Source organism: Protopterus annectens, chromosome 16.part0 (assembly GCF_019279795.1).
Source record: "Protopterus annectens isolate FY-2018-M chromosome 16.part0, PAN1.0, whole genome shotgun sequence".
NCBI classification, from domain to species: Eukaryota; Metazoa; Chordata; order Ceratodontiformes; family Protopteridae; genus Protopterus; species Protopterus annectens.
This window is the reverse complement of record NC_056750.1, coordinates 624,152,559-624,174,336: the sequence shown is the minus strand read 5'-3', so window position 1 is coordinate 624,174,336 and position 21,778 is coordinate 624,152,559. Positions and strand designations below refer to the sequence as shown.

The 21,778-nt window shown below is 36.1% G+C and overlaps 1 protein-coding gene across 1 annotated transcript in view; it reads left to right on the top strand.

Annotated features, from left to right (window-relative positions):
• Nucleotides 1–21,778, top strand: part of ADAMTS13 (ADAM metallopeptidase with thrombospondin type 1 motif 13) — a 1,149,238-nt gene that overhangs the window by 60,094 nt on the left and 1,067,366 nt on the right. The window lies entirely within an intron of this gene.

The window sequence follows — 21,778 nt, the reverse complement described above, 5'->3', positions numbered from 1 at the left end:
AATTTTACAGGACACTCAAGCATTAGTAGTAGAAGTGATGGAGATGAAAGCAGTAACATGAAGGTGCTGGCTTTCATGACCATGATGTCAGAAGGCATGTCACAAAGAGGTTTTGAGATGGATAACAACAGTGGTAAGCTGATCTAGGTCATGGAGCCTGGCAGCTGCAGCAAAAATAGAAGATGGAAAATCAAAACATGGGGGAAGTACATTTCGGAAGCATATGATTCACAGTGATCTACAACACACAGAATAGAGTCTCTTTTATTTTGGATGGTGACAAGAACTGGACAGAACATGATTTGGTAGTTTGATTAATGCTATAAGGTATAGGTCTGGGATATTACTTTGGGGGAATGAAATAAATAGCAAGTTATAATAAAATATAAAGATATGTTCTCAAAGTGGAAACAAGAAGATTTCCCTATGGCAGACATTTTGGCCTGGAGTGTTAGCTGACTGTATAAGATGACACCTAAATTATCCACCTTATCCTTGAACTAGAGCCTGGGTGGCCACGGTGGTGCAGTGGTTAGCATTGCTGCCTCACAGCAAGAGGTTCTCCGGTTCGATCCTTGGCTAGGGTGCCTTCTGTGCGGAGTCTGCATGCCTCCCTGTGGTCGCATGGGTTTCCTCCGGGTGCTCCGGTTTCCTCCCACATCCCAAAGACATGCTGCAGGTGGATTGGACACTCTAAATTGGCCCTAGGTGTGCGTGTGAGTGTGCCTTCTGTGGAAGGTTGGGCGCCGGGCTGGCAACTCGACACTGTAAAACTCCACTGCCAATCAATGTGCGGACAAGGTGATCCACTGTGGCGACCCCTAACTGGGAAAAGCTGAAAGAAGAAGAAGAAGATCCTTGAACTAGAGCCTATCCCATCCATAGATAATGTAACTGGGAAGGAGAGATCAGAGAGATCACTATTTCAGGGAAGAGAGGATTCCCCTAATACTGCATTTTTGATCGTTCATACAAATCCCTGGAATCACATACCAGTGATTGCACATCACCTTGTCAGTCACTAATGTATCTGTAACAAGCCCAGCATCCATATGGATCCTGTTGACTGTACTCTGAAATCAAGACAAAATATCATAACAAGGTTCACAAGAAGCTTGTTATAGAAAACATCATACATGTGGATATTTCTATCAAGGCTCACATTGCCACACAGATGGCAGCTCCACAAAAATACATCAGAAGCCTACTTACAGCTTTAAGAAAGTACAGTTGTGTACACTTACCATAAATGTAGATGTTCGAGTGTATTCACTGTTGTAGTCATTACATTTGGGTAATCAGCTGTCAGGTTGCTCTCAGTCGACCTGATCAACAAAGTCTTGGGTCCTGCATTGGTTGCTGTCCCTTCGTCCATGACTTCAGGTCATCAGGGGTATAAAACATGCAGCCGATGTCATTACATCAGTTTTTCTTGCCCCAGATGTCAGATGCCCCCCAAATGGGGAGCAAAATATATAAATAATTTTAAACACAAAAATATATAACTTCAAACAAAAGCAAATACACCAAAAAGACGTTTAAGTGTAGAAAAATAAAGGAGAGGCATAGTAAGAGAAAAAACAGGGGGCTGGAAGGAGGGTAACCAGGACTGCAACAGTGAATACACTTGAACATCTACATTTATGGTAAGTGTACACAACTGTACTATGTTCTTCGTGTTTCAGTGTTGCAGTCATTACATTTGGGTAGACTCCCAAGCTAAGGTAGGAAGAATGGATTTATACAGTATTAGGATCGGTTATAAGGCCCTGCAAAACAGCAGTGGCAAAGCCAGCTCTGGATTTAGAGAAAATTGGTAAGTGGTAATGCTTGGTGAAAGTATGAACTGAACTCCAGGTAGCAGCTTCTATCCCTGGTAGGAACAACTCGGAGAAAGACTGTAGAAGCAGATACAGCCCTGTTGGAATGGGATCTGATCCCCTGGGAGATAGGTTTTCATGGTGCTTATAGCAGAAATGAATGCAATGGCTTATCCATTTGGAAATGATTTGCTTTGAAATAGCCTTTCCCTCTGCCCCTGCAGCAAATGCTACCAGCAGTTGTTCAGATTTTCTTCGCGATTTAGTCCTGTCCAAGTAAAATCTAAGTTGTTTGTGTACATCCAATGAATGCAGAATCTGCTCCCCTTTGTTCTGTGGATTGGTAAAGAAAGTTGGCAAATGAATGGACTGATTAAGAGCCACACTGGATACCACCTTGGGCATGAAGGAGGGGTTGGTCCTGAGTGACACCCTGTCTGCGTGAAAGATGATGAAAAGCTCCACTGCCATAAGGGCCTGTAATTCAGAAATCATTCTAGCCAAAGTGATTGCTAAAAGGAAGGCTGTTTTCCAAGAAAGGAATTTTAAGTCTGCAGTAGCAGCTGGCTCAAAAGGAGGTAGAGTGAGTTTTTCCAGTACAAAGTTAAGGTCCCAGGCAGGGGTTGGAGCTCTCCTGGGTGGCCTTAAGTTTTGGCCCCTCTGAGATACTAATTTAACTGGGATGAGAGAAGAGGGGGAGGGGTTCTGTGTTGTAATGAGCTGAAATGGCTGAGGCGTGTATTTTTATGGAAGAAAAAGGCCCTTGTGAAGCATCTCAGTTAAGTATTGCAAATTCTGAGGTAAATTGGGCACTGCTGTGGTCATCCCTTGAGATTGATTCCAGGCACAGAATCTTTCCATTTGTCAGCATAAGATTTTCTGGTACTAGATCTTCTTGCCTCTAAAATGACATCCATCACAGGTTTGCTGAGAGATGCTAAGGGAGAATTTAGGTGATCAGCCAAGCTGCAAGATTCAATGTTTGGAGCTGAGGGTGCAGAATTTGGTTGTTTTGCTGAGATAGTAAGGAAGGTGTCTGAGGCAGATGCCATGGAGAAAGCTGTAACAGACTGCATAGGAGTGGGTGCTATTCTTGGCGAGGCCAGTCTGGAACAAGCAAAATCATCTTTGGTTTGTCCTGTTTGACTTTTAGTAGAACTTTGGAGAGCAAAGGCAGAGGGGGAAAAGCATAGACTGATAGGTTTTCCCAGCTGAAGGACAGAGCATCCACTTTCCATGCTTTTTTGTGAGGAGTTCTTGTGCAAAATTTGTCCAACTGGTAGTTCTGGGGTGAGGCAAAGAGATCTATGTCTGGGCTCCTCCATTTGCGTGTCAACATGTCAAACATCCGTGGTTCCAGTTTCCATTTGTGTGGGTCCATGAGATTTCTGCTTAGATCATCTGCCAAAATATTCAGCTTTCCTGGCAGGAATTGGGCTTGTAGTTGTACTTGATAGCTCAAGGCCGTGTTCCACAATGCCATGGCTTGTCTGCAGAGGGGGTAAGAATATGTACCCCTCTGCTTGTTTATGTACCACATAACTGTGGTGTTGTCCATCTTTACCATTAGTTGTCCTGGATGAAGGTAGTCCTTGAAGGCTGTCAGTACATTCTGTACAGCTAGCATTTCTTTGTGATTGATATGAAGGTGCATTTGATTTGGGCTCCATTTGCCCTGAATGCACTTCCCTGCCAAATGAGCCCCCCATGCATAGTCTGGTGCATCTGTAGTTAGGGTTTGGGCGGCAGAGGGTGGTGTGAATGGCAGTCCCTTGTTTTGGTTGCAGGCCTCTGCCCACCATAGGAACTCTAGTTGCATGCAAGGTATGATAGGAATCATTGTTTCCAGGCTGTGACAATGTTGACTCCATAAACTTTTTAAGTACCACTGAAGTTTCCTCATATGCAGTCTTGCATATGGAATTAGAAGAATGCAGGAGGCCATGAACCCCAAGGCTTGCAGTATTTTTGTGGCCACCTGCTTGAAGTAAGTCACCAAATTTTCTTTTCTGGCGTAAGGTAAGCCATCTGGGCAGTTGTATTCAAGCTTGCACCCAGGAATGTTATTTTTGAGAGGGCACTAGTTGTGATTTATTTTCATTTATGGTGTACCCTAGACAAGTTAGAACCTTTTTTTACAAATGCCAGATGTTTTAGAATAATGGCCTTGTTTTCTGCCTGAATTAGACAATCGTTCAGGTATGGATATATTTGAATATTTATTTGCCTGCAAGATGCAATTACTGGAGCCAGGCACTTTGTAAAGACCCTGGGCACAGTAGATAAGCCAAAGGGCAGTGCAGAGAACTGCTAATGCAAAAAGCCTGCTTTGAAGCAGAGGTATCTTCTGCAAGATTCCCTGATTGGAATATGCAGGTATGTCTCTTTTAGATCTAGAGTTGCCAACTAGGCGTCTTTGCCTAGTATAGGAAGTAACTGGTGAAGAGTCAGCATCTTGAATTTTGGAACATCCAAGAAAGTGTCCAGGAAAGTGTTTAGAGCAGAACTGCAGTGGTGGTGCTGCGGTAGCATTGTCACTTCACAGCAAGACATTGTCCTGTTCGATTCTCAGCTAAAGCGTCTTCTGTGTGAAGACATGCATGAATGGGTGTACCTTTGTTGAAGGTTGTGCATCAGGGCTGGCAACTCAATACGTAAAAATCTACTGCCAATCATTAGTGGATCGGTGTTCCACTGTGGCGTCCCCTAACTGGGAAAAGCCGAAAGATACAACAACAACAGGAAAGTGTTTAGAGTAGACAAGTCCAGAATTGGATGCCATGATTTGTCTTTTCTGGGTACCAGGAAGAGTCTGGAATAGAAACCTTGTCTCTTTTCCCCTTCTGGTACTAGTTGAATAGCCCCCATGTGTAAGAGGGAAAGTATTTGTTTCTGAGCCTCTGCCCACTGATTTGGGGACAGGTCTGGCCATCCGCTTGGAGTTGGCAACGTGTGGAAATGAAATCTGTATCCCTGGGACACTATATTTAAAACCCATTTGTCCTGGGTTATAAGTTGCCAGTTTTTTGCATGAAGTACCAGTTTTCCCCCCAAAGGGGCGGCTAAAAGGTAAGTGCTTGGTAATTCTAAAGGAAAGTCATTGAGACTGTTTACCATAGGGAGGTGTCTTGTTACTTCCAGATTTGGAAGAGGCAGCACCCCATTGCTCAGATCTGAAAGTCCCTTGGGACTGAAACTTGGAGCTTTTGGCATGTCTGTGTCTGGCTTGAGTGGCTCTGGAAGGAACTGGAAAGGACCAGTTCTTAGTAGGCCAATGCCTAATAAATCCTGGAAGTTGTACTTGTAAGAAATCTTTCACAGTCTGCATAGATTTAACCTTATCTTCCATCTTTTTTAGAATTTCTTCAGCCTTATTGCCAAACAGACGGTCCTGTTGCAAAGGAGCATCCAACAATTTTGCTTTAACATGATCAGGCAGAGATTGCTCCTTAAGCCAAGCATGCCTTCTAAGCACATACCCAGTAACAGCAGCCCTGCAAGAGGCCTCCAAAGAATCAAAACCAAATTGCAAAGTATGTTTTCCAACTTGTTCAGCTGAATGCAATAAATCCTATAAATCTTTATTTTCCACACAGTCAGAAATCAACATCATTTTCTGTTTATGCAGTTCCATGATATGCTGCTGATATTTTAGCATATGAAATTGACAGTTTAAAGCCCTGATCGCCAAGGTTGCAGAAGTATAAACCTTCTTACTCCATCTATCCAGCACCCTGGGATCTCTATCAGAAGGGGTAGGATTTTTAGCAGTAGAAGCCTTAATGCCCTTGGGGCCTTGAGAAATGGTTTCATTATCCGCAATAGGATTTTTTGAAAAGGAATTTGTGGGAGTCAGGTAGTAGTATCTGTAGTATTTGTCTGGCTTACAAGGAGCCGGAGGCAGAGAATCAGGAGCCATGCTAGTTTTTGAAAACACATCATCAACAATATCTAGTACAGGAGGTATAGCCAAAGGCCTATGCTGAGGAAGAAGATGAAAATCACTAAGCCTCTTTTTGGATTCAGAGAAATCCTGACTTTCCCAGTGGAAATGTTCCCTTAAGGTATGTAAAGTTTCCCCAAAAGAAAAATTTTCAGGGGGAGAAGCAGAAGGAATGGAATCCTCTGCATCAGAGTCCTCATAAGTAGGTATAGACAAATCCTGTTCATTAGAAGAGTCAGAAGAAATAGAATCTTGTTCAGATAATTCATAGTCAGGTTTAGCCCTAGGCTTCTTTGAAGGTGAGGGTTGGCTACCCCTGATAAGAATAATTAAATCTTCAGCCATTTTGATCATTTGTTTTTAGGCATAAGGGCCTTCACATGTGGCCTAGGCGTCGGTTTTTTAGACATAGATCGAGATGTTGGCCTTAATATTGAAGATGGCATTGGTTTAATATACAAATCTGTAGGCCTGAATACACCCACAGAAGCCGGTGCCTGCACAGCGGCTCCAGACCCATCCAAGGTACAGACATCCGTGGGTTCCATAATTGAAGCATTTCACTCTGAATGGGTCTCAGTAGAGGCCTATGAATCCGAAGTAGTGGGTATCAGGGGCTGCAAATGCGCCTCACTGAGTACCAGCGAACTGGCGAATGGCTTAGGAGAAGCATTGTTGGCAGTTTTGGACCTCAACGACCTGTCTCTGCCTTTTTTTTGCATTTTTTAGGCATTCTGGTAGTCGGATTGCTAACCGACATAATTTCTGGATAATTAAATCATGATCCAAAATATTTAGAAGCAAAAATGTACCAACGACGGATAGTGCGTTGATGAAATAAAGCACAAAACCGACAGCAAGGTATGTCATGGTCAGTGCCTAGGCAAGGAATACAGTACAAGTGAAAATCCTTATGAGGTATTTGCTTCCCACAAGTAATACAATTATTAACTTTTACTGACATCAGTAAGGAGCAAGAAAAAGTTTCCCCAATGGGGTACTTAGCTTTTTAGTTGAAGACTTCGGCTCTGAAACTCGAAAACAAAAATTTCAGGAGTCAGCCGACCGGCATTTGCGAACTGCTTCTGCTTCGGGCACCGTACGGCAAGAAAGACTGATGTAATGTTCTCGGCTGCATGTTTTATACCCCTGATGACCTGACATCATGGAAAAGGGACGGCAACTGACGCAGGACCCAAGATTTTGTTAATCAGGCCAACTGAGGGCAACCTGCCAGCAGATTACCCAAATGTAATGACTGCAACAGTGAAACACGAAGAACATCTGTAATGTACTTCATGTTAGCATATTAAAAAAGATTGGCAGAGCATAATGTCAAATAGTTTTTAAAGGTGGTGGTTGATGACAGATGAATTTTGTTTCTGGCAACAGTTTGTGTGACATTGTGAACACAAAAACACTGGAACAAAGATGAGATGCAATACCTTTTATTGGATCAACATAGGTCAGTTATTCAAGCTTGTAAGCTAGGAGGAGCCCTTCATCAGGAAATATAATGTGTGCCACAGCTTTTCAAGCTGTTAGACACTTTTTTCTCCTATGCTTTTTTTAAGGATGGAGTGCATGTAGGCAGCTATATTTCCCCATGTATTACAAATATTATGATAAGATTACCAATCATAACTTTGTTCTCTGAATAAATTAAAGAAATTTAACTCTCAAGCTTCACTTCTGAATCAGTTTCTGGAACTCATTAGCAAAGAAAGGTTTGAGTTAAGATGGTGGGGTTGAGTTTGTACTGTAATTTAGAGGAATGCTCTGGAATGGATATATTTTAGAAGGGTAAAGTTGAATAAATGCTGTAGATACTGTGATAATTAAAGCAGGAAGGCCAGCCTGCTACATTCTGTAGATGTATGAAAGGCAACTGAGGTTATGTGTAGTATATGCCTTGATTCATAAGTGGAAGCAGATTTATGCAAAAACTGAACCATAGTTATTGATGAATTCAGAAATTTCTTGTTGAAAGATTTTTAACTGCAATTTGGAAAAGGAAGTTAAATATAAGGAAAGGAAAACAGTGTTCAGATGGCTAAGAAGTGCTGTGGAAGAATAATATACTCATAAGTTAGGAAAGAGTTTATACTTTGAAACTAGATAGTAATGAAAGAAAGGAAGAATTATACATTTTGAATTGTAGGGTAGTGTGAAGTTATTTAAAAAGAGAATGGATAATAAAAATGGGATTTATAGACTGGATAGTGAAGTATTATATGAATAAGGTCTACAAGAACATAATGAACAAGTACTGATAGATCTTTATGAAATAGTTTAGGAAAATAATGGATAATAAAACTTATGAAACTTTAAAGATAGATGAAGTATTATTTGAGCAAGGTTACAAAAATAAATGGAATAATTACTGAGGGATCATTTGTTTTGCTTCTGCAAGATCTGTGTAGTGACTACCCTATGTGCACTTTATTGGTTCATTTGTTTCTCTAATATGAATTGGGGGAGAACCATCCCATTCATTCCCAAGGCAGGGTGAGAGTCCTACATACTATTCATTCATTCATTAACTGTGGAAAGAACCCTAACTGCCCATTTGTTATCCCTCAGAGAAGAGACTCGTGATAAAATTGGCCATTTTGCCAGTTATGTGGGCCAGTTTTCCAAGTCCAAAACCTCTCCAAGGTGACTGACCCAGTAGCTGTTTCTCACATTCCCTAATACTTATAATGTGGAAGCAGCTACAAGCAATTTCTGTTGGCTCACACTGCCTCAGATGACTGGGGTAGTGCAGATGTATGAGTGCAGAAGCAAGTTTGTTTTCCTACTCCTGTGTATGGGGGAAGGTATTTTATTTTATTTATTTTACATTTGTTGACTGGGCTAGTCCAGCTGGATATATGTCCATTTTCAGTGGAGGCCCGGGGAGAAAAGCTCCACAAATTACAACATAAAAGGTCAAGACAAAGACAATAACAGTATAATTTGGTACATAAGAAGTTTTAACAATTATAGTACAAGCCTAAAATTATATATTTTATATTTCAGTAGGAAAAAGGAAAAATTTATCTAAGAATAGATGAATAAGACTAATACATTTGTATTAGAAATGGTGTAGTACAAATCTTTATAACATATTACAAAATTAGATACACCTAGTAATTTATAATAAGAGATATTAAGGTCTCACAAAAACCTAAGAAAGAAAAACACTAGAGATCAATAGATAGAGTATAGAAGAACAGCAAACAAGGATGGATTTGTAGTGTTATTTAACACATAGGTTGTGATACTATATGAAGGTGTTTGATCATTCCACAATATATACTTATTTACATGAAAAAATCCTAAGGAAGGTTAAGCTCACTAAAAATTAGTGAGACAACACAAGATCATGATCATGGGAGGCTAGGAATTGTGGGAGTTTAGCTAATAGTTAGATACTTAGTCTGGGTTAACACAGGGGCATAGCCAGTGTGATTTGAGGTAGGGTTTAAGCTTGCTTTTAAATAAGCTGACAGAAGATATTGAGGTTAGCTGGCTTGGGAGGATGTTCCAGGCTTTACCTACTGTATTGGAGAACAAGGTGTCACCAGCTAAGTTGTTGGATTTTGATATTTGTACAAGTAGGTTATTAGCTGAGCGTAAGGTCTTGAGGTTATTATAGGGGATGACTAGGAATGTAAGTATGGGTGTATTTTGAGGTAAATACAGGATCTTATGGGCTACTATTAATTGGTTGAAAAGTATTAAATTTGGCAGCTCTAACCATCCTGATTCATACTGATACAGTGATGAGTTCTATAGGAGGACCCAGCTGCAAATCTGGCAATATTGTTGTAGGAGGATGTAAGTTTACTCAGATTACTTCTACATATTTTGGTATAGATAGGGGAGGCATAGAGCAAGGTAGAGATGAGGTGGGTACGAGCAATAGTAACCCTGGCTGGAGGTGTAAGAAAGGGTTTTATTCTATAGAGGGAACCTAGTTTCTTGTTTACTATTTTCATGGTGTTATTAATGTAAGGTTCAAAGGACAAGTTGTTATCTATTAGTACCCCGAGTAGTTTGGTGGTTGGTTCAGGAGATATTATAGTTCCATTATTTGAAGTAATAGTAAAGTTAAGTGGGGAGGTTCTGCGGGTGGGGGTAAATAGTAGCATTTTTGTTTTTTTGGGGTTAAGGATAAGACGTCTTTGTAGGAGCCAGTTTTCAACTGTACTAAAGGTCATTTGGGTTAGTGACTGAAGTTCTGATTGAGAAGCAGCAGCGCATATGAGTGTGGAGTCGTCAGCATATTGGATACAGTCAGCTTGAGGAATTACAGAATGAAGGTCATTTGTAAAGATGGAGAAGAGTAATGGGCCTAATATAGATCCTTGCAGGACCCCATATTATAAGCATAATACTGTGTATGTGTGTGTGTGTGTGTGTGTGTGTGTGTGTGTGTGTGTGTGTGTGTGTGTGTGTGTGTATATGTGTGTGTGTGTATGTTTGTATATGAGACAGGCATTGATGCTATTACTGTCCCTGATTTCACAGAATGTCTCTGGTTTGTGGCTTTAATAACAATCAGTGAGGACTGCATTAAATAAATACTGACAGACATTTGAGTTTCAGACTTAGTAGCCTTCAGAAAAAACGGCATGCAAACACAAAGCCTCCTAGTCAAACAACTTTAAAAGTATATAAAGGCAATACATACCTCTGATTTTATTCCATGTCCCCATTTATTTTAGCTTCCTGCTTCATTCTTGAGCTAAGAAGTTGAGTGGTATGGGCTTTCCAAGATGGCTGCTCACTGAACAACAGCTTAATTTCAGCTCTATCAATGTGAAAAAAAGAAACTGAAATACATATGTCAGTAATTCTGTCTGTTTTAATAAAATTCAGTTATTGACTAGTAAATACACTGCCTAGATGCCAGCAGAGAATAGGCTTAGAGAGCATGAAAGAAAATCAATCATGTGAAGAGAAAACACTGACTGGGAAGAATCCTGCAGCTGTTTAGCAAAAAGCAGTTCAAGTCACAGCTTTGGTACAACAGATGTTTTTTAGAGGAAAATATAAACCAAGTATGCTTGGAGCTGATTAAAATAAATGAAACATCGAAGGAGTATATCAATTCAAATAACAAAAGACTAAAAAAATGGAAGACGTTTTAAACTGCTATTCTAATGAACTGAAAAACTACAAAAATTAGATACCAAAATGAAAAAAATGCCTGATGAGTATGAGACTGCTCAAGAAGAGCTACCCCCAAAAAAAAAAAAAAAAAACCAAAAAAAAAATATGGTAGAGTTAGAGAACAGAGCTTGCAAAGAAAACTTGAGATTTTCATTTGTACCAGAGAAACTGGAAGGAACAGACCGTATGAATTTTATGAAAATCACAAATAAGTAACTGGACTAGTGTTCAGCAGCAGGATTTGTTAATAGGAAGTACACATCATGTGCATGCTCCAAAGCTGTCCATGAGAAATCAGCTAAGAACTGTATTAGTAAAGATGTAATCATAGCAGCAGAAAAAAGTTGATCCTGACAAATAAAACTGTGGTATAAGGGCAATGTATTAAAATTTGGGGACTGAAACTTGATTTGCAACTGTAAGGATGTATCTGGGGGACCTAGAAGAGAAAATATAGTAAAACAGGATAGATTTCTGAAGAAATTTCTGAAACTGTTTGGTATGGAAGATGTGAATTCAGTAGTAGGAACTCAGAAAGAATTTACATATTATTCCTCAAGGTACAATAACCGGGCTAGACTAGACAAAAATAATATTTCATAGGAGCATGTGCATGTCATTGAGAGCTTTGAAACACATCCAACTATTTCAGCTAATGTGCCAGTAACAACTAAGATAAAAATGCAGGGTGATGAAGTAAAAATGAGACACTGACTCTTCCCTACTTATCTGTTGCAAAAAGGAATTTAAGGAATGGGTAATGAAAATTATTTGAAAGTTATTAGGGAAGATAGACATTTCTTCATAAAAAAGAGGCATGGTTAAGAAGTAACAGGAATTATTTAGAAGAACTGACAAAGATTAAAGTATTGCAGAATAAGGGGAATCTCATAGAACAAGAAGACATGTAACTTCAGAGTGTTAAAGAGAAAATAGGGGAATACCTGGATAATATGCATGAGTTTAGATAGAGTGATGTTAAGCAACTGTGTTTTGATAACTCTAGAGCACAAAAACTTTTATCACCATGACTTAGGTAACAGGAAGTAGAAAGGGTTGTTGCCAAACATAGGGAGCCTATAGCAAGAAAAATAACCGGAGAGTCTAAGAAATATTTTGGAAATTTTATGAAAACTTGCATAAAGCAGAGCAACATGAAAATCAAGAAAGAGCACAGACGGAAATATTTATGTAAGACATAGATACACTAAGGTTAGAGGTATAGGAGACTCATTAATTAACAGTTAAGACAGGATGAGATAATGTAAACATGATGACATAAAATCAATCTGCAGAAAAGTCTACAGGAATAGATAGTATTCCTGTGGAAGTTTTGAAGTTTGGATGGAGGAAAATGATAAAGATCTGGAAGGTTTCGTTCAACAATATTTTAAAATGTGGGGAAGCACCACCATCCTGGGAAAAAGCTGCGGTCGGTGTAATACTTAAAGACTGTAATGACCCATCAGTCCCAGCTTCATGTAGCTCCATTTCAATTTTAAACCATGATTATAAAGGATTTGTCTATAATAGCTAAAAGAATGGCAACAGTGTTGACAAAATTGATAGATTTGGATCAATGTGATTTTGCTGAGGGAAGGCAAATATTTGACAACATTAACAATGATGATCCAGAGGTAAGCAGAATGTAAGAAAATATTGCTGTTGTTGTTGGTCTTGATGAAGAGAAAGCATTCAACAGAGTAAACTAGAATTTTATAAGTAGGGCATTGGAAGTATTTGCATTCCCTGATAAAATAATAAAATAATTATGAGGATTTATGTGGGATCAGAAGCAAAATTTAAAGTGGGATGGTTTCTTTCTGACAAGTTGTGTCTGAACAGAGGAACTGGACAGGGGTGTCCCTTTCCCCTTTGTTATTTGCTTTATATTTAGAGCCATTGGAAAGAAAATAAGGGATTTAGAAATTCAATGATATAATTGGTATCAAGAAAAGTTGGCTTTCTTTGCATGCAATATTACTTTCTACATCTTAAAACCACAGGAGGGCATCTTAGTGCTGTGGAGCATTCTGAGACAATTTCATGTCTTTTGGGGATATAAAGATTAAGAAGATAAAACAAAGACTATAGCTGTAAACCATCTACCCGTATATGAATTGGTCCAGCAATACTCATATTTACAGGAACACAATAAAATTAGGTACCTAAGAGTATGGTTAAAAAGATTGTTATGGCAGCTAAGGATAAGTGGGAAGAGATTAAACAAAAGATAATACTAACATTGAGAAAATTAAAACAAAGAGTAACAAGGTCACATAGATAACCAACTGGTTAAGAAACACAAATAGAAAAATCTAGCAAAGCTAGACTTCTAACTGTGTGACACCTTAAACCTCTTGCATCAGAGGCCTCATGGGATATTTACAAATCACCCATTAAGGATATCAGGTGTTTCAGCTAAATGGCAATTCTGAGAGTCCATGACTTTTTCTTTTACTTTCATTTTTAAGTCTATTTGCGGACATTTCCAGGCCATAAGGGACTTGGCTTTAATGGCCTGGAATTGTCCAGAAATATCCTTAAAGGGTGATTTGCATATATCCCATAAGGCCTCTGATGCAAGAGGTTTAAGGTATCACACAGTTAGAAGTCTAGCTTTTTGTAAAATTGAGATAATGGAAGCTCTTGTTTATGGATAGCAAGATACAAGCAGTGAAAATGTTTTAGTCCCTTTAATTTTACTTGTGGGTCAGGCATATGCAGGTCCTTAAGGAGAATAACAGTCATACAGAATACTATATTCATAAAGTAGCAAAATGCATTCTAAGAACTAAGCCAACATGAAAGTGGAAAAAGGAGATTTTGCCGGTAAGAATGACTGCAGTTAAGACTACAGAGAGTAGACAAGAGGGAGCTGGAATTTACTGGAGAAAACTGGCAAAAGAACTAAGGTTTTGGGAGCAAATAACTAGAGGATGGGAAAGGTAGTAGAATAGAAAGGGGCCAAGAACACATTTAGACTGTAGACTAGAGATTGTCTTTCCTATCAAAATATAGGGGTATCCTAAATGAAAGACGTGCTCTGGTAGAGATTTTGGATGAATCTAGAACAGAAGCTGTTGACAAAAAGGGGATAATTAGTAGCACATATAAAATACTGCACAATAACTGTAAGAATCAGTCAGAGGAGGTTAGAAAAAAATGGTAAGAGAGACTGGATAGGCAAGTCAAAATCAGACAGTGGAAGGAAATATGTATGGCTCCCAAGTGTGCTACATTATTGCTTCAAATTGTTTGCATAGGTATTTTTATACCCCAAGCAGACTCCAAAGAATTTTTCCTCAGGTAGATGGCAAATGTTGAAGGTATGGGAAAGAAAGAGGTAATTGTGTACATATATTTTGGAATTATAATGAGTTGGCAGACTTCAAAAATTCTCTACAGAGTACTTTGTCAGAAAATTGGGTGAGCAAATGGGTGTAACTAAGGGAATTATTTTTTTAAGCTGGGATACAAGATCTGAATTTTCATAAGACATAGTAAGGCCTTGCTAAGTTTATTTCTGGTGTCTGCCAAAATAAAAGCAATTAGTACAAAATGGAAATCACAGTGTAAACCAACTGTATTTGAAGTATTGGATATTGTAACAGAGTGAAAATAACCAGAGGTGACATCTTTAGAAAAGGGTAGGAGCAAATCAAATTCCATAAAAAATGGATATTGTAGGAACAATACATGCAGAATAATGTTTTAGAGGAGGAGTAAGATTTAAGGGAAGGCAGGAACTGAGCAATTCATGTAATGATAGTTATATAAAATATGTGATGTATAATGCGTGTAACTAGGAATATATAAACATAGTTTGTTTTGTTTTATATAAATGTGTGTTTGCCTATGTTTAAGTGATTTAAGTGATAATTCAGTAAAAGAGTTAAATAAAGATTCCAGAGCAAAAAGGAATATATATATATATATATATATATATATATATATATATATATTTGAAAGAATTTGTTTTCTGAGTTTATTAGTATGATAGTGTGATTCTCTGTGGGAGAATTTTGTTATTAATTGGCCTTCAGATATATTAGTTTTATTTGTGCAAAATATAAATATTTTAGTTTGTTTTTTAAATTTTGAGATTTGTTTTAAAGGCACAATACAATGTACAACAAACTGTAATAAATTTGTGATGTAACAAAATGGAGTCATTAAACATTAATGCATCAAAAGATCTTTTATCCCAGAGTTATGTACGACTATTAGGTACTTGCAAAAATTATTTTCCTTTATCAAATAGAGTATCACATAGAAATTGTGGAGTACTATATTACATTAAAGACATTATATAATATTTTGAAAGTAAGGTTAGATAATACTTCTGATACTTGTTCATGTCAACACAAGAAAATAATACTTCTAAGGAATGAGGATGAAACTGGCTTCATACAAAGGCAGAGAAGTGAAGTGAGCTTAACTTTGGATTTAAGCTGTAATATCAACTATAATATGAATGAGGAATCAAGATCTAGATAAAAAAAAAAAAAGGAAGATACATTAGCATTAAATCAAGGAAATAATTAAAGCCAGCTACAGTCATGGGTAATGCATCTGATAATGCATCTTGTAATGATGTAGAAACATTATCTGATACTGATAAGTTTTTCTCGTGTACATAATTTTCCTGTTCTAGCTGCTGTAATAGGTATGATGGCACAAGTAAATTGGACAAAGAAAATAAGTGTGAGGCAGGTAGTTTGCCTACAGGTTATAATATAGGAGAACAACATGGTACATTTGCAGCATGAGGAAGTGATAGATACTCATTCACTTAAACTTAGTCTAGGTATAGGAGTACAGTTTGGAACAAAATAAGACAACCAAGGTAGAGTTTTAGAGGGATCTAGAAAAAAAAAAAGTAAGGTAAAAAGAGGAACATTATTTTTGGAAAAGATGAGAGTAGTAACAAAATATAAAAAATATGGAAACAGTAAAGCAAAATAAATTGAAGTAGACCTTAATAGCCAGATCTTAAAAAGCTGGTGATGATATTAATACCGGGAAAGATTACTGGATTTATGAAATTAAAATTAACATTTTCATCTTGAGAGATTCCTATTTGATTCAGCAAACTAATTACCTTACTTTCCTGACTATAGAGAGGATAACATTTAATATATTAATAGGCATAATCCAAGAAGATTTTTCAACAATGTGTGATAAGTTATTAATCAGCAAGAATAATTAAACAGAACTGATCGTAGTGGCAGGCAAAGCTGACTTACAGTATGCCCCTTCAGAGTATACAAAGAGAGATATTACTGCAATTCATGTACTTTGTCTAAAAAACAATGTGAATTTAATATTTTGTGAAATGACCTTATGTTCTGTTTTTTTCTTATTGTGAACTTATGAAAGACAATACTTTTATCACCTAGCTGAGAAGATAAAGATGTCTAAAAGGATATAAAGCAGTGATGATATGGGAAGAATTTTAGAGGATTTTGAGATATAATTAAGATATTTGGTACATTAGAGCAACAAAGGTAACAACTTTTTGTCTTGGTTATCAAAGAAAGGTATGAAGATTTTTTCAGAACATCATATACTAGGCAAACGGGTGAACTAAATGTATGTAATACTAGAAGCAACTTAAATTGTTTCCATATAAATATCCATAATTTGGAAGGGAAAATAGAGGAACTTGATTTTATTATAAAACAACATTACCTGCAGTTATTTGCTATTACTGAATCATGGGATTCTATAAAGTTGAGCTTCTCTGGGTTTAACAAGTACTAAATTGTGAGAACAGAAGAAAAAAGGAGTGTGAGTTATACTGCATGTGCACTCTTCCTTTGTTGGCTATTTCTAATGTATGAATCAGTAGGAAGAAGTTCTAAGTGTATTTTTGAAGAATGTGACACCCTAGGGTGATTTCTGAATTTTGGTAGCATGCAGAACATTTAAAAGGAACTGTTATACTAATCTTTCTGTTCGGGTTTGGAGGGATACCTAGATGGACATCCAATGCTCATATTGGGTGATTTAATTGCCTATATAATAATCTGTGAACAGGTTTATTTAATACCTATATGGAATCATATTTTCTGGACACAATGAATGAGAACAGATTTATACAAATTGTTGAGTCTCCAACAAGAGATCTAAATATTCCAACTCTTATTTGGTTAATAAACCCAGGCATATTTCCAAAGCAAAAGCATTACAACCTTAGGGAAATTATGTCATAATACTATATTTTTGAGATTGTTTACATAATGCATATTCAAGTTTAATTGTATATTATGATATGAGACATATATATATATATATATATATATATATATATATATATATATATATATATATAGGTTTTGTTGGAAAATGTATATAATATTAACTAGCAGAAGGACAGTTTAAATGTTTATGAAGAATGTGGTTGAAAGAAGATGAAAAGCATTTGTACTACAATTTATTTTTAGAAAAGACTTGTAAAAGTATTGAAAAGGGAAGAATTGCAACTAAACCTTGGCAGAATAAACAATTAAATGGACTTTTAGGAAAAAAAGCATGTTTATCATCACTTTACATGGCATCATACTAAATATAACAAAGAAATGCTTGAATGATATTATTAAGAGGCTTAAACAAGAATTATATTTTAGGAAGAAGTATGACAACTCATTAAATGAGATATCTGACAACAAAAATACATTCTTCAAATATGTTAACACCAAGAAATTGCATAACAAGTTAACATTATATTTTATGAATCAAAATTGTCACTAATAAATATCTAATCTCAGAAATGTTTCATGATTATTTTGCAGAGTTAACTAGTCTAGATAATACAACATATATAAATATGGTGAACATCGGTACTATGCAACATTTCCTTATGATTACAATGGAAGAAATTAAAAACTCATTGAGTAAAGTTTAAAAATATTTAATGGAATTTGACCATATTTCAGGATAACTTGTTCAGGTATTAGCTACTCATATAGTTTTCCCTCATTAATATTTAACAACAATTGTATGTATCTTCAGTGGTAGATATATAAGCAAAATATAGTTAAATATTGATATATATTAATTATGGACCCGTCTTACATCATTTTTCAATATTTTATCAGTGAGTAGCTATATGGGCCTAAATCTGATTGTAAAAAAAGTATGGCTTTACTAAGCATAGCTCGATCTTAGTGTATCCATCCAAGTTTTATGACAAAAATTACTGCTATGATGAATGAAGTTAAAGTTTGTTTGGTTCTCTACTTGGATTTTACACTTTATTACATGATGAAATAGCTGTTTCTCTTGAAGGATTAAACATATATGTTGTATATCGGATTGGATAATTGGCTGACTGACCAAGCACAATGTGTTACATTTAAGGACATAACATTAAGTGGATTGACATTTTCAAGGGGACAACTTCAGGGTTCAGTATAGGGCCTGATATTGTTTAACATGGTATTTTGGACTACACACCTTGACAAAATTTATGGCATGGAAATATGCTTATGATTGTAAGGCTGGAGCAGAAACAATCTGAATGATGTGGATGATTTATACAAGTATTGAATCTTTAGAGAGTTGGCTTGTAAATTTATATTTTAGGTAGATAAGAGTGGAGTTTATGAAATTCTAGAGCATAGTATTAAGTTATACTAGGAACTGCTATGAGTTTATCAAAGTTAAACTGGAGACAAAGTCATTGGGACTGAAGCTAAAGTAGATTTTACACTTCTGGTGAATCATGATCTGATATGAAAAGGATTAGGTCATCTGCATAAATTACTGTTTTAAGTTGTGAGAGAACTGCTTGTAGGGAAGGAAAGCAGAATGGATCCCAAAACTGAGCATTGAGATGAACCTGATTTGTTGGTTGTGGTTGAAGAAAATGAATTATGGAAGCAGACTTTGATTTGCCTGTTTTGTTGGTAGTTTCTGAACCAGCTGAGAGAAAATTGGGAGAAACAAGCAATGTCAAGTTCCTAGATGAGTATCTTGTGGTTAGAAAGGTCAACACTACAGGTAAGTTGAAACATTATAGGAGGTATAAAAACCATACTGGGCATTAGGAGTTCTATTAAAAAGGAAATTGTAACTTAAAATGTTCTTTGTGTTTCACTGTTGCAGTCATCATACTTGGGTTATCCTGCCAGGGGTAGCCCTCAGTTAATAATGCTAACAGTTATATTATTAACTTGAGTGGGTCTTCATTTAATGAGGCCGCAATTTCTGCCCTTAGTCATGGTTTAAAGTATGTACCTACGGTATTACCTAGGTTATATGTTTTGAAAAGTGATATTTATCGCTTTATACGTAAACTAAATCTGATGTGTTTTTTTAAAAACAGTAAAAATGATCTTTCATTATTAGATAATGTAAATAAAGAAGACTCAAGTATTGGTGAAGATTCGGAAGACAGTTTCCATTCTTGTATGTCAGACAATGACAATTGCATAGGCAATAATGCGTATTGTCGATTAAACACAAGTAAGATTAGGGTTAAAAGCACTTTTATACCATCTTTCCAACATGAAGGAATTAAGAAATTTTCAGCTATGGTTGATTTTGCAGTTGAAACTATTTATGATGAATTTAATACTAAAAGATGTAATATCAAATATAATTTAACTAAAAATGAATGGCAAGCCATAAAAGGGCTGGTGGATAACAAGGAAATAATAGTTAAACCAGCGGATAAAGGTAACAAAATTGTACTCATGCATTATACCCAGTATGCTGAAATGTGTTGGGAACATTTAAATGATAGGAAAACATATAAGAACTGTGAGGTGGAACAATATGAGCAAGCAGTTAAAAAGTTTGAAGATTTATGTTATAAGGGATATAGATTAGGGTATTTTTCAAAGGACGATATAACTAAGACATTTTCAACAAAAAGATGTGAAGTAGCAAAATTTTATTGTTTACCGAAAGTACACAAAAATCTACATTGCCCACCAGGTCGCCCGATTGTGTCAGCATGTAATTATTTCTCTCACAACATGGGTTTATTTTTACATAGTTTTTTATACCCATATGTGATGAAACAATCTTCATACATTAGAGATAGCTTTGATTTCTTAACAAAAATATCATCAGTAACATGGACCTCAGATATGTATTGGTTTACAGCAGACGTTAAAAGTTTATACACAAGTATAGAACATAGACATGGTCTGAGAGCTATAGAGAAGTTATTAGGAGATAGTCCTTTGTCATCATATATTATAGAGCTTATAGGATTTTGTCTGAAGAATAATTATTTTAGTTTTGATGGACAATTGTTCTATCAGCTTAGGGGTACGGCAATGGGGGCAGCATTTGCCCCCATGTATGCAAATGTTATGATGAATCTTTTTGAAATTGAATTTTTATATAGAAAAGAATTTTTTATAAATAAGGTTGTTAGATATTATCGTTATATAGACGATTTAATTTTTATTTGTAGGGGTGGAGGACAAGAAATACATAAATTCAAGAATGATTTACAAACAAATGAATTTGGTTTGAAATTTGATGGCTTTCAAATTGGTAAAAAAGTCATTTTTTTGGATATAACCTTAGAAGGAAGTATGAATGGCAATATTGTGACAAAGGTATTTCGGAAATTTGAAAATGAATTACATTTATTAGATGGGAGAAGTTGCCATCCACCACATCTTATCATTGCCATATGACGAATTTATGAGAATTAATAGGTTATATAACCATAGTGATGAAATTAATAATGAATTAGAGAAAATAGCATGGTTATATATAAAAAGAGGTTATGATGCTCAAGAGGTAATGTTATCATTAAATAGTATAAAATAAATTAATAAAGATATGAACAAGACACAAAAGAAACATAATAAAAAACATATGCATATTCTTCGAAGGATGAACTAGAAAAAATTTATATGGTTATGACTTATGATTTACTTTCACAAGAAGTTAGTCATATGATGAAATATTATTGGAATTCATTATTTAAATATAAAGATTTAACATTAATTTTCCAAAGAATATAACTTTCTCATATAAGAGAGGAAGAAATTTAAAAGATATGTTAGTCCATGCAGGTTTCTCCACCCCAAAGTTAAATTTAAATGTAAATGTTGATGTAAAGTTAAGGGGTACACATCCATGTGGTAAATGTATTTCTTGTAAGTATGTATGTAAGACATTTGAATGCATTAATGGGAAGAAATTTTATCCTATGGGACAATTTTCATGTAATACTGAAAGAATCGTGTATGCACTAAAATGTCCTTGTAATATGTTTTATGTTGGGGAAAGCAAACGGGCTTTTAAAATAAGGTTGCAAGAACATTTAAGAAATATAAAAAATAAAAAAATAGAGAGTCCTCTTGCTATACATTTTAAAGATTTTCATAATAGTGACCCTAAAGGCTTGTTAGCTACAGTTTTAGAAAGTTTAGCTATGAATTAAAATGAAGAAATAATCAAATGTAAGTTGTTATATAAAGAGACAGTTTTTATATTAAAGTATGACACTATGGCACCTAGAGGCATGAATTTGGAGTGTAATTGGAAAGTCTTTTTATGATTAATTGTATAATTGCTAATTGAATGATTTAATTATTTTATTGATCAGTGTATAAAAATGTTTGAAAATTAACTGAAGATATTCTCCTGGAAGGCGAAGGCCGAGGCGCTAGAGACTTTTGTGTAATAAACTTTTTGGTGTTGGATACGTGGTCGTTGTTTTTGATAACATTCATTATTTGCTGTTTGCTGTTTGCTGGTAGTTTGTTGGTAGCCCTCAGTTGGCCCGAATACCAGAGGCTTAGTATTTCTGCGTCGGATGCTGCCACTTCAGGACTGACGTCAGGTCATTAGCAGTATAAAATCAGGCAGTCGACACCAT